Consider the following 13,190-nt stretch of genomic DNA (forward strand, 5'->3'; position numbering starts at 1 on the left):
AATTCTGCAGGTTTTTTTCCTATAGCAGAAATTCTATTCATGCCTTAAAAAGAAGACTGGTCCTCTGTAACCAGCATACATTAATGTGATCAATAGAGATATTTTGCACATTCCATTGCAAATATTTATAAACTACACATCAGTGCAGTTTACTCTGAAATGTATTTTCTCTCACAAGGGTTTCCTGTTCATCATGGTATTTATCCAACTGGAAAACACTGAAAAATGGGAATGTGTTAACAGAAGAAACTAGAAGGATACAAATCATCCTCTTTCTTCCTCTTGTGGGAATAATGTGAATATTTATAGATCTGGAAAGCTTACAGGAGTCTGTAATAAGTACGAGCTGAGCCATCCTTTGTGCTGATGCCATTTCTTGCTTTGACCTGAGCATCCATCAGTTTGGAGCTGCAGCACCAAGGAGACTGAATCAAGCCAGTCATCTGTACTTAAGCCAAATTTGTGGGCTTGTGTTCTCTTAAAATTGCAGTGGAGCAGGAATGAAGTTGCAGAGCCCCACCAGGGTAATGCTGTTTGCAGCAAGATGGCAAAAAAGACATTTGAATGTTGTCCTGGGGAGGAGGAGGAAGGTGGCTGCTTGTTTTTAGACCTTGCTGTGAAGTTGCCTGGGTCAAACACAAGAACTTTTGACAGCCTTGTCTGGGGCAGCCAGAGGTGCTCCCACATGGAATTTAGCAGTGTTCCCAGGCCTTGGGAGCCGTCATCTTTTGCCAAACTGTTTTATGTGGAAGGTGGGAAGGGTTTTATGAGAAGTGAAAGCATGCTGATAACACAAAAGAGGAGGTTCCAGTGGGCTCCCCTCGCTCATTGAAGCCAACTGATGGAGCGGGGAAAGGAGGAGGGTTAACACAATCCAGTGGGAAAGCAGAGAGCAGAAAAAAGCACTTCAAAGCAAAGGCTGAGCAGGGGTCAGGAGCAGTGTCAGGTCCAAAGAGAAATGGAGAGGGGAAAACCTGAACTCCCTGCGACTTCCCTGACAAAGAGAGCAGTCTCGGGTACCAGGCGAAGGAGGGGAGGCTGGCTGAAATGGACACAGCACAGGGAAAGGACAGAGAAAACTGGGAGAAAGAAACCTCACTGTGATTTTAAAAACAGGGAAAGGAAAAAAAAGACAAGCAGAGCATCCCATGAAATAAACACTGAAAACTGTCATGTTGTCTTGTCTGCCCTGAGTTTCCAGGTAGGAGCAGAGCTCCAACAGCCAGTGGGAATGTGCACATGTCTTGTAAGAGGAGATGCAAGGCTCAGTTCAAGGGTTTAGCCTAGCTCATTCTTCACACAACTCTGTTGTACAAAGATCACACTGGAGTTTGTTGTTGTTGGCTTTAGGACTGAAGACCCAATTCTGACTGGGACAAAAGTCACTCCTCCTGTAATATGTGAACAGCCTAAGTTAAAGCTGCAGGATAGATCCTCAATTTCTTGTTTATCTATAGCTAAAACTAATCAATAAAATATACTTAAAGACACACTTGGGATCACAGATCTTGTAACAGCCTTCTAGAATGTTTAGCTTTTGCCAAAATGTTTTGCCTGAGGATGTTGTATGGGCACAAAGCAACTGCATCCCTCAGCAATAAATGGTGGTAGAGGAACTGAGAAACTATCTGTAACAAAATTCATAAAATTATATATTGTCTCAGGATGGAGGCAAAGCAACCTCAAGCAAAGAACACAGGGCAGGAAGAATGGATTGTGTTAAATCTGGCTTTGGAAGGGGAGAGGAAATAAGTGTCAAGTGTGACACAAGATGTGCTGGGGTCACATCCCCACGACTGACTGCTGTGTCCACAGGCAGGGGCTGGTAGGAAGTGGGGTGTAAGGCCACACATGCAGCTTCCCAGCAGGAATGACAAGCATTCCCTTCAGGAGCAGTCAGATAGCAAAGCAGAGAGGAGGATCCTTCTGGCTTGTGCTGAACACTGGCCCCTTGCCCGCTGCTGGCAAGCTCTCAGGGACTCTGGCTCTCCAGGGCCTGCTGGCTCAGAGCCTCCCAGCCATTCAGAGCTCCTGGCTCTGCTATCTGCAGGTTTGGGGTAGATGTGTCCCAGCAGCTGCCTGGGTTGAGGGTACCCAGCTCCATGGTTTCCTTTTGGAGGAGCAGCAGTTGCACCCTCCTGACAGCCTGGGAAAGGCTTGGGGACACCTGGCTCCCTCTCAGCTTACTGGAAAGAAAAGATGAGTGCCTGGCAGCTCAAGGGACCAAAAAATGGGAATCTCAGCTGTTGTCTGATTTGGAAAAACTTAATGTTGTTTTGATGGGTTTTCTTTCTCATTTCCTGTCTGTAAAGAATGCTCTAATTCCTGGTCTTCTCTCCAAAACAGAATGATGATAATTTTATTCCAAACTTTCCATGGACTAAATTTCAGTCATTCTACCCTCCAGATTAATCAGATTTTCTCTTGCATGTCTGTTGTCCAGATCACTGTCTCTGTTTTTCTGTGCTTGTCCAACTGATCCCTCTGGCCTAAAACAACCCCAGAATATCACATCTCATGGTTAAGAGAAAATTCCAGGTTAGGGAGCAAATTGTCACAGAAAATTCAGTGTCTGAAAGCATCGGTTGTGTTAATAATTATTGAAGGAGGAAGGATCAGTATGGGAGATTGTGGCTCCCCTCTCATTGTGATGATTTCTGGGCCAGAATCTCAATGATGAGGTCATACTGTCCCCAATGAAAAGTTGAAATACATAAATATTTAAGAGAGTGGCTGTGCACCACTGTTTTGCAGTGTATTAGTTATTGAGAAATCTTCAGTTACAAGACAGTCAGGAAGGACTTTTTTGGTTTGTTTTAGTTGTGGAGTGCTAGATTCCAGCAGGAAGAAAACATGGTGTGTGCTCAGAGCAAGCGCATGGATCTTGGAGGTTGCTGGGTGTCGGTGTCTTGACCCTGGGAATAACACCTGGGATAGTAGTTCCATCATTCCTGTGCAGAAAATAGCCCTGTACAAAATCTTAAATTGTCCCCTTGCTAGTGTGGGTGTCCTGGCCCAGGTCTCTCTGCCTTATACTTGCAGAAATTTTAGTTGCATGTCTTTGTCAATTAAAAGCTGCAGAATGCAAACACAGCTTTGGGGTACCCAGCTATGAGCTGTGAATGTCCTGAACACACAGGGGGATGCCAATTCTGTTTCTGATAGCCTCTGAGCAACTGTGTGCCTCCTTGCTTCCAAAAATGTAGTTCCAGAGATGTTTCAGGAGTCTCCCCTGCTCTTCTGAGGCATTGGATCACAAAAATGCCTCTCACAATGGTCTTACTCTAAATACCCTTGAGCTCACTGCTTGGCAATTCAAAGCAGGCACTAATAAAACACTCCTGGAATGTAGAAGTTCTTTCTCCACCCTGCCAATAAACTCTTGAATTATTTGCACATTGCATTTAATTCTTTTATTGTAACAAAAAGAAAGTTCAGCTGATGTGCTCATTTAAGCAAGATGTTAGTGTCAGTCTTTGCTCTGTGGTGCTGCATCCATCCTTAGTCTCCAGGAATGTGCTTCTCCATGCAATTGGATTTGGGTTGTTTGCTGGTTGGTTTTTATGACCTTCCTTCTATTCCAGCAGTTTGGTTCCTGGGAGCAACAGAAGGTTTCCTCTGGAGATGTTAATTCACTGTCATTGTGACATTCTGTCTGTTCCCTTCTCCCTTCTGTCATTGCCTTCTGCTCCCTCTTCTGTTTCTGCTTCCTCTGCAATGGCTGTTTAAGGAGGAAGGGGCCACTGGTGCTTACAATACACTGGACCCTCAGCCTGGATTGTTGCTCTTCATTTTCTAGAATTGCTGTGTGGTGCTGAAAGAATGTGAGCAATATTTATGGTATTGTGTATTACAATAGCAGCCAGAGGCCCAAAGCAAACACAAGGGCCTTTGTGCTTCCCATCATACAAAACTGAAGTCCTACACCATGAAACATCAAACTCACAAGACAGGCATTGAGCTGGGGAATGTCCAGTCACTGGGGGTTTCCCACTTCTTAAGCAGTTGCACTTTGAGACTGGAATTCTCTCTGTAGAGCTGAAATAATCATTTCCTCTGTCCATGTTATGTTTAAATCTTTTTTATATGTTAAATATTTGTCTAATCTGATGTTGAGCAACAATAAACAGCATTTCCTTTCACTTTTTCTTTACATATTCCCTTTTCTCTGAGACTGTGTTTCCAAACATTCACTTTCTCCTCAGCTCCCTCTCTTTTGTTTAAGCACCTACCCACAGCAAATCCATCAATCCTAAACTAGCCATTATACATTTTTTTCCCCTCTTGAGGGATGCATTTATGTGTTTAGCAAGGTCACCAAGCTCACTGAAGATTGCTTGCTTAAAAATCTGTCTGATTCCCTGCATTTGCATAACCAGATGTTGCACTGGCTGAAGCAACTATCAAAACATCATTGGAGACCTGTGCTTTACCTTCTGTTTTGTTTAGGGAAACCAGACTCAAAGGAGTGTGTTCTCTTTCTTTGGGAAGGTTTTCTTTTATGTTGATCTTAAGCTGAGGTGTACTTTTCATGAGGGCAGGTTAATGCACTGCAGGACTTGGGACAGCCCAAAGCTCTGAGGGTCTGGAAAAGTCAACCATGGACTCTTGAATTTTACCTCTACAAAAAGCTGCTTAATTCTCAACAGACTCAAGTAAGAATTATTTTATACTGCAGAACTTAGACCATGGGAGCAGAGAGTGAAATATTAAGGGTTGCCTCAGTCTTGGAGAGATTGTTCTAAGCAGGTAAAGACAGGAGATCACAGAAATTAAAGGATGGCTCTAGTGGGGTGTTAGTCAGCCTCCCCTGCACATTCTGAATATTCAGCTGCCAAGAGCTCAGGAAGATGAGAGTATTCCCATCCTGAAAAACTGAATTGTAATGCAAAAAAATCACTATCCTTAACAGAGAAATCCACAACTCTTGCATTGATATTTTTTTTCTGTATTATATTGTGAGCCCTTTATATCTCTCAGCTGTATTGGGGTGACCACAATGAAACAGTTAAAGTGCAATGACACTTGATAGCTCATTTGGCAAGTTAAAGTTGTGTTTTCAGCTTTGTGATAAAGCAAAAACATTGTCTTTCTTTTCTGAAGATACGAGTTTTGTGTTTAAAAAAAACAGAGAAGTTTCCTGATTAAAGGAGGTGACTAAAGGCACTGTAGTATGTGCAGATTTTGGGATTGTGTGCTGCCCTGTGTGAGAGGAGGAGGATTGGGCAATCCATGAGGATTGGGCAAAGCCTACCAATAGTGTATATTTGACTTTTATCTTTCTGGAGACCAGTGATGACAAGGGGTACTCAGAGTTCCCATTCCTTGTTCAAGACTCTGTGGAGAACACGAGCCATAATTGGTGTTTTTACTTGTAAAAAGGCTCAGCTGAAGAGCAGATCCTCGGCTTGGCTTTTCCCCAGCCTACAGGGTACAGCTCCCTTGAGGTGAAGAACATCAGTCACTGTTCTCTGCCAGCAGAGTGCCTGGGAAATGGGGTACACCAGGTTACTAGGAATCTTTGATAGATCTTTTCCATCAGTTAAACACTACATGGAGACCAGCATTTTTCCAATCTGGTGTAGAAAGTGCATGAAAAACATTTGAAAAAGGCTACCTGGAATTTAATGCTGGTAAACTTCATTTTAAAGCCTTTGGTAAGGGCTCCAATCTTGCATTAGTTACAGATGTCATGAGGACAAAACCAAATGTCAACAGGTTCTTAGAGTAAGGCAGTAAAGCCTTAGGTACATTCTGTCACCTTAAGATGGATTTTTGTCTTTGTGGCATTCTTGCACAGACTGGAAGGTCAGATTTTGAATAGGATGTGATGCTCATATTTTAAAAAATAAAAATAGAAGGAACCAGCATCTACAGCAGATATATCAAGTGAAATTTCTGCATTTTTGTTGCATTTTTGTTGGATGATTTGTTGGTTGTTGTTTTTTTTTTGCAAAAGCATAGTAAGAGAATGTTTGGCACAAAACTAAGTAATCTTGTACCCCAAATATATATTATGAACTCCAATAAGTTGTAGATGTATTTGACTGGGAGTAAAGTTGCAGGGTGTGCCCCATGTTAAGCAAGCAACATACTTTGGACAAAAGCAATATTTACAAAGGGAACTTCCAAGGTCCTTCTGAGCTTTTAAATCTTTTTGTCTCTGACAGGTGTGTTGACACAGAACATGCTTATTGAGATCTTGCAAGGTGTAACAATATTAATATTTGTTAGGGTTTAGTAGAAAAATACTATACTGCTCCCTGACAATAGGTATGGAAATATTTATTCCTTATATAGTAACCTGGCTAAAAATGGCACTTCAGGAAAGCTCCTCCTTACCAAGTTTTTCCATGGCTGCTGTGTCATTTCAGATTGGACAATGGAAGAACCTAATGGTGCCAGAAGAGCACAATCCTCTTTCACCTTTTCTTGCACTGCTAATGGCAAAGTATGAATCAGAGTTACTGCTGGATCTGCCTCCACAGTGATGTATGGAGCTGGGACGTGCAGATCTGTAATTAATGAGAGGGAGTTGCATGGCTAATTCCCTGTGCACTGCTGGCATCCTGTCTGCAGCTTTGTCCCTCCAGCAGCCGGTTATTGCATTACATCCTTGTATGATATGAATACAGCCTTGACCCCTGTCCTCTGCAGTGTTGCCTCAGTGCAGTCTGAATTCCATTTAGAAAAGAAACCTGAGCATTAGAACCATTTGAATCTCCTTACACACCTCAAAGGCTGGTGGGACTATTTCTGCTTGAGAGAAAGCACTAAGGCTGAGAAATTGCCTCCTAGCTCTTTGTCATTGACAAATGAGTGCGTGTTCCTCACTCTGAAACTGTGCAGGAAGCCCTCTCTGGGCAGGAGTGCACATCCTCCTCTGCATTGCAAGGCAGCATGGGTCTACAGAAACCATCAGCAGTGCAGTGTTTTGTTTATTATTTCATCAAACAATTCTGAAACAATAACCCTTCTGAGGCAAATAACCCTCTCCCTGCTGCAGGCAGATCTCCAGGACTTTTCTTATTTTTCCCCACTACCACATTCTATAGGTTATTTAAGGCTGTGCATCCTCCCTGATAAAGCCAGGCTGACACAGGAAATATTGCAGTGCATTAAGACAGACACCAGCTCGTGGGTGTACTGGTGTTGGAAGCTCAGGTCCTCTCCAGGAAAGGTCTGATCTCTTTCCCCTGTCACCATCCATGTGGTTGTGTTGGGGTTTTTTGCAAAGTGTGTGTTAAAAGTGGAGCTAAGCAGGGTTCTTATGTCTCTGAGTGTCTAAACCCTGAGTTTCAGTTCCCAACTGCTTGAAAATGGGCTTAAAGGTGCTCAGTTTTCTTCTGTGGCTATTGTGGGATAAATTCATTAAAGATTTGGAGTATTAGAGCTAGACACAATCTGGCTTTTATTAAAATCATTGTGGCTGTAATGCTATTAGTACCTCTGAAGTAATTTTTTTATAATGATGGAGATACAGATCCTCTAATTATCCAGGACAACTCAAATTAGCACCACAAATATCTTCTATGAGTTGAGACTGCATGATGTGAAGGATAATTGATTTCTAATATGGTAGGGCACAACTGCTATGTACAATGTCATTTTCTCCTGTTGGATGTTTAGCAGTGTTTTGAAGAAGTCTGCATGTGATTTATTGCTAGAGATTTGGGGGAGCAGAAGCCTGGGAGGAACAAGAAAAGGAAAACAGTTTGCTTAATTTTTCATTCATTGCCACCTCCACTTTTTCTTGTTTAGTGAGAATTTGCTTTAAATCAATTTTGTATTATTTTTCAATTTTAAACTGGATGCAGTTATGAAATCAGAACTAAGAATTTTTATTCTACATTTTATTCTTCATTTCAGATTTTTACCCTTAGTAGAGAAAAAAAGGATTCCTAGCAAACCTATGCTTCTCCTCCTTTGGGAGAAGCAAAATAAACCTTGAACACTGATAAGCTGATTTACTCCCCCTGCCCTCACTGTTGGTACAATTATGTGTAATCAGTGATTGCATGAAGCTGCCTGGATTCCATGTAAATGATATTTCTTTGGCATATGGGAGTTTTTGTAAATCATTTAAAGCAAGGCATTCTTCTATGCTTGGCAGAGGAAGGACACAGAGAGCTTTTGTACCTCATTGCACCAAACTGAATATTTCCTTAATCACCCTGGAGAGGAATGCACTTGACTGCATTCTGCAAGTTGTGAATTATTGTTTTTTGGGTAGACCTGGTGGGTAATGAATGACCTGACTCCTCAATGCCACCCCCAGGAATCCCCTAGCTCCTCTCCCTTGGGCCAGACCTGCTCCACAGCAGTAGCAAAAGTGCAATAGTCCAAAGAAAAGAATGTGAGGGGATAGCCATTAATAACAAAGCTGGCAACCCCCTGTGAGGACAGCTATTTTCACATGAAAATCTTCTCCAAAGTAACAAAGCCTTGCTTCATTTGAATTCTTTACAGGTAATTGCACAGAAGGTGATTTCCAGGTAAATTTTTTTCCCCCTGAATGAAGGGCAAATACTCTCTACTTAAACACAGACAAAAGGCCCAGACTGCCAAAGAATTAGCACCTAGTGCAGAAGTTTAATGCTTGTGGTTTTTCCCTAACAAGATGGTAAAAAGACAGTAATTCTTATATGACAGATTATTAATACTCCAGAAGTGGGAAACTGATGAAAGTTTGTGACTGTTTTTGCAAATGGCTATGTGGTAACATATTTAGTTTTGAAGTCTATCAAATCTGAACCTTTCCCTCCCCTTTTTCGTTTACAGAAAACAGTGAAGGTAAGGCCAGAACTAAAAAAGAGATATTGTACTGTCATCAATTTAGACATTTTCCTGGGAAGAATTATGAAAAACGCTAAGGGGAAAAAACATATTTCTCCATTTTATTATGCTCAGTTTTCACTCATAAACTCCAAGATTAAAGTAGTCACTTTAATTAATCTAGTCTCAATCCTCAGCCAAAACCGGTGGAGAGGAGCCCTGTTCTGCTGGGGTATTAAACTGACAGAGTGAGTACCAGAAAGCTCAGAGGAATCACAATCCTTGGCCTCAGTTTATGAGCTACTTAGCATTTTGACAAATGTAATGCCTATTTGACAAATGTGACTATTTCAGTGAAGGGCTCATTCTGATGCAATTGTATTTTCTGACAGTGGGGAGAAAGGAGTTAAACTGCAGCTGCTGCTGCTTTCCCTCTGAAGACAGAGCAGTGCTGCATCTGCATCCAGCCTTTCCCTGCTGCTCTGCACAGAGGGATAAGCAGCTCCCAGGAGGCAGACAGGGAAATGCTCTTAGTTAGGAGCAATAAATGCTCATCCCATGCTTGGAGCAGATAGTAGAAAGCAAGTGTGACATCCCAAAGCTGCGGGATGAATATATCTCATTCCTACTGAGCTCTGCAAGCCTGTGGGGGCAGAGCTTTGCCCATCCTATTTTCATTGGATCCGTGTGTTAGAGGCTTTATTGTCACAGTAGTCAGCACAATCCCTGGATGTAGGAGTCTGCACAGCACAGGTGCAAGCATTTGTTTGTCATCCCCCTCTGGAAGTGAGGCAGCCTGGGCTGGGAGCTGTGCTTGGTGTGCTGAGGAGTGGAGCTCGGGCTGGGTGATGTTGGATACTGCTGGGAACCAGGGAAAAAGCAGCCTTGAAGCCTTGGCTTTCTTAAACTGCTCAAGGACAAGAAATTATGATTATACACCTGCAGGGTGTGTGAGAGCTGTGTGCCTTGTGATATTTTGCAGAAAGCATCTTATCAAAGACTTGTTGCCTTCTTTGACCAATGAATCTTTTCTATTTTGCTTTGCACGTACTACCCTATGAAGTGTAGTGTTTCTCTAAATAAAGCTCTGCCTCTCTCTCTTTTGCTTCTCCATTGCACAAGGAACTATGTTGCATTATCCTTTTTGTCACTCACCTGTAGCCTAAAATGCAACAGGGTGACACAAACAAAAAGGGATTTCCCAGCTGCAAACCCTTCACATCTGGTGGGACCCAAGCGAGTGCTGCCTCTGCCCATGTGTGTAGATATATCAGATGTAAACATGAATCCAGTTAATTTTCACACACTTGGTACAGCTTCCCCTGTCTCAGTGGAGGCCTCTGAGAGCTCTCCTCCTTCTTGATCTTGCTGGGAAAGCCTGGGATTGTGACAGCTTAGACACACACTGGGGTGCCAGATGTGGGGCAGTGGCTTCACCTCAGCATCAAGGAGAGAGATGAGCCAGGCTGGGGCAGGTTCAGCCTCATCAATCCATATTATCTTAATTTATCAGCCACAGAGAACAGGGAGGCCAGGCTGATAGGAGGGAAAGGCTTCTTTAAAGAAAGACCCAGGAGGTCATAAAATGTCTTAAACTGGGAGGAAGGGCCTAGCTGTCAGTCAGAGCTTTCCTGCTCACAGTGTTCCTGGCATGGCTTTCCAGATAAGCACATCCCTAAAGACAGTATCTGGGATGGGAAGTGATTAGTCTCCCTGGTTTGATGCTTGCTTTTTTAACCAGAACCACGGAAGAGGAAAACGTCAGTGATTTCTCATATGTGTACTAAACACGTGGGCTGTGGTTATTTTTTTTTTTTTTTTCCTGTGAGTATCTGGAGTCCATTGGAAGCAGCAGCTCAGGTGGTCCAACATCAGGAGAGGAAAACAGAGAAGGGGAAAGCTGCTTGGCTGTGCACGGGGTCCTGCTGAGGTTTGGGTGCCAGGGTGTGGCCCCAGGTGCTGGCACCTGCTGGGCTCCCCTTCCTGAGCAGGGACAATGGCCCCGGGCTGGCCAGTGAGTCAGAGCCCGGACTCGCCCTGCAATCATCCAGCAGAGCTCGGGAAATGAGCCACCTGCCCCGCTTCCTCTCATTTAATGGGTTTATTTTTAAGTGGGAAAGGCTCTGAGATTTGTTCCTTTTTCTCAGGGACTTCACGTCCCCTGGAGATCCCTGAAGGATGGGGTGAGGTATGAGCAGCCTCAGGGACTTTCCTTTGGGAACCACGTTCTGCTATCTTCACTCAGCACCTGATGCCTGAAGTTTCAGCTTTTATGTTTTTCAGATTCTGTACTGCAGTGGTGTGTGACTGAACTTCATGTAAAGTGCCAGCAAGTTCTCCTCACAGTCTAGTTAGACAAAACAATCCTTTTCCAGCCTGAGATCCAAGGACACCACTGCAGCTTCAGGCCCAAAAAGTGCAAACAACACAAATTGAGGAGAGAATCTGGGAGGATGGGACTGCAGAACCTGGAGCTGGAATTGGACAATTAACCCCAGTATGGAAATGGACCAGAACTTATGAAAGTGTGAAAACTTGTCACAAGCCATCCATCTTGGGTGTAGCCATAGCCAGACTCTTGTACTACCCACAGTGTGTTGTCCTTTGAAGCCTTTTAATAAACACCTGCTTTATTCCTTTAACACTGTCTAACCTCTGCCCACTGCTGTTTTCCTCTTCTGTGTGCCTTGGGGATCTCCAGCACACCTCTGCACTACCTGCTGTAGGCATGCCTATGTTTGCAAATCACCAGCAATAATTAATGATTAAGTAGGAAACAAAGGAATGCATCTAAGATCCTTTCTTAGAGCAGTTCAAGGTCTAGCCATACTTACAACCCCCTCCTTTTATTCTACTCTTCTGTCTAGATATACTAATTTACTTTAGCACCAATTAATCCATGTGTTTCAACCTGCTATGCCTGCCCATCCTCTTTTTTTCTCCAGGTTAGAATAGCTTTGGAAGGTAGGTGATTCTTTAACTTTTGCCAAACCAGAAGTGTTCTCAGAGAGGAATGTCAAGTGCCTAACTACAATTAATTTTAGTCAGAAGGAGAATTAATAGCACACTACCACATGTGTAAGAACAAAACCTGTCTGTGTGCTGTTTGGGTAGTTTTTAACCATAGCTCCACTTAAAGGATTACACTGCTTTCTGTGGGAAGGGGAGGGAAAGGGGACTCTCATAAAGCTGAAAATTATGCACACAATTTCATTTCTCCTCTACACAGGTGTGAGTGTAGGTAACTGGAGAAATTGGTATTACCTGCATGTCCTTCACTTTTACCTGGTTATCTCTGTTTGCAAAGCTCTGCAGACACAGAAGTAAAGACAGACTGGACTGAACCTAAAATACCAAATGTTCTCACTTCTGTAATCTCAGAGGCATGGAAGGGTTTGGGTTGGAAGGGACCTGAAGATCATCTCATTCCATGGGCAGGGACATCTTCCACTAGACCAGGTTGCTCCAAGCCCCATCCAAGCTGGCCTTGAACACTCCCAGGCATGGGGCATCCACAGGTTTTTGGGTTTTCTGGGCAATCTGTGCCAGGGCCTTACCACACTCCCAGTAAAGAATTACCCATCTCCTTTGACTAAAATCTTGGTGGGGTTCTTTTACATTTAAATCCTTTTACAAGGCCTGAAGTTTCCACCAGTGAGCAAGGCAGGGATTTGTAGACACCCATCTAAACTCAAGTTATTCTGGATTTCTTATCTTTCCTTTCTCCACCTTTTCACCCTATTTTTAAATATCCTTACAAATCCTTGTTTCAGCCATTGTTCAGGAAGTAACTAACAATATTAACATAAATCATGTAAACAAGGCAGAATTACACAACAGCAGTGTCTGACACTATTCATTGATATTTCTAGCTATGATAGCTTCCTTCTCCTTTCTTGAATTTCATTTTGTTTGAACTGTACCCACTCTTTCCTTTCTAATGTTTGTTTTTTTTTCCAGTTGATGAATGTAGGGTTTAATTCTCTTTCTCACAAAACATGAACCAGCCTGGCTTTTCTCATTAACTTCCTTATTAGCATAAGCACCACCACCTGTAACATTCATCATGTGAGCAGCAGCATGATGCTGGGATATATGGCATAACCCCTCTTCCCTCTTAAATGCAGGATGGAAAGATATTGCAAGTTCAGCTTCCAGGACAGGGCTTGAAAGTTTTTTTTCTTCAACTATTTTGCAGGAGTGCAATAAAAATACTTAAGAAAACTACTTCTAAGAGGCTGAAATCTCAATGAGATCATACTCTGGCTCATGTGGCACAGGAAAGCCAAGCAACCATGCAGGACTGGGAACTTCTAGTTGGTAAGACTGGTTAGAGTTAAATCACAGAGAGTTTTTACTCAAAGTCATGCAATTTATTACTCTGCTATAGGTTCTCCAGAAGAATATAATACCTT

The 13,190-nt window shown here is 42.9% G+C and overlaps 1 long non-coding RNA gene across 7 annotated transcripts in view; it reads left to right on the forward strand.

Annotated features, from left to right (window-relative positions):
• LOC130258382 (uncharacterized) overlaps positions 1-13,190 on the forward strand; it is an 83,302-nt gene that overhangs the window by 29,172 nt on the left and 40,940 nt on the right. For 5 of the 7 annotated variants that reach the window (XR_008841495.1, XR_008841494.1, XR_008841500.1 and 2 more), the window contains exon 2: positions 12,974-13,095. The exons of the other annotated variants lie outside the window; for them this stretch is intronic. This is a non-coding gene — a long non-coding RNA (uncharacterized LOC130258382). The remainder of the gene's footprint in view (positions 1-12,973; positions 13,096-13,190) is intronic. 7 annotated transcript variants of the gene reach the window in all.

This window comes from Oenanthe melanoleuca, chromosome 12 (genome assembly GCF_029582105.1).
Source record: "Oenanthe melanoleuca isolate GR-GAL-2019-014 chromosome 12, OMel1.0, whole genome shotgun sequence".
Lineage (NCBI taxonomy): Eukaryota > Metazoa > Chordata > Aves > Passeriformes > Muscicapidae > Oenanthe > Oenanthe melanoleuca.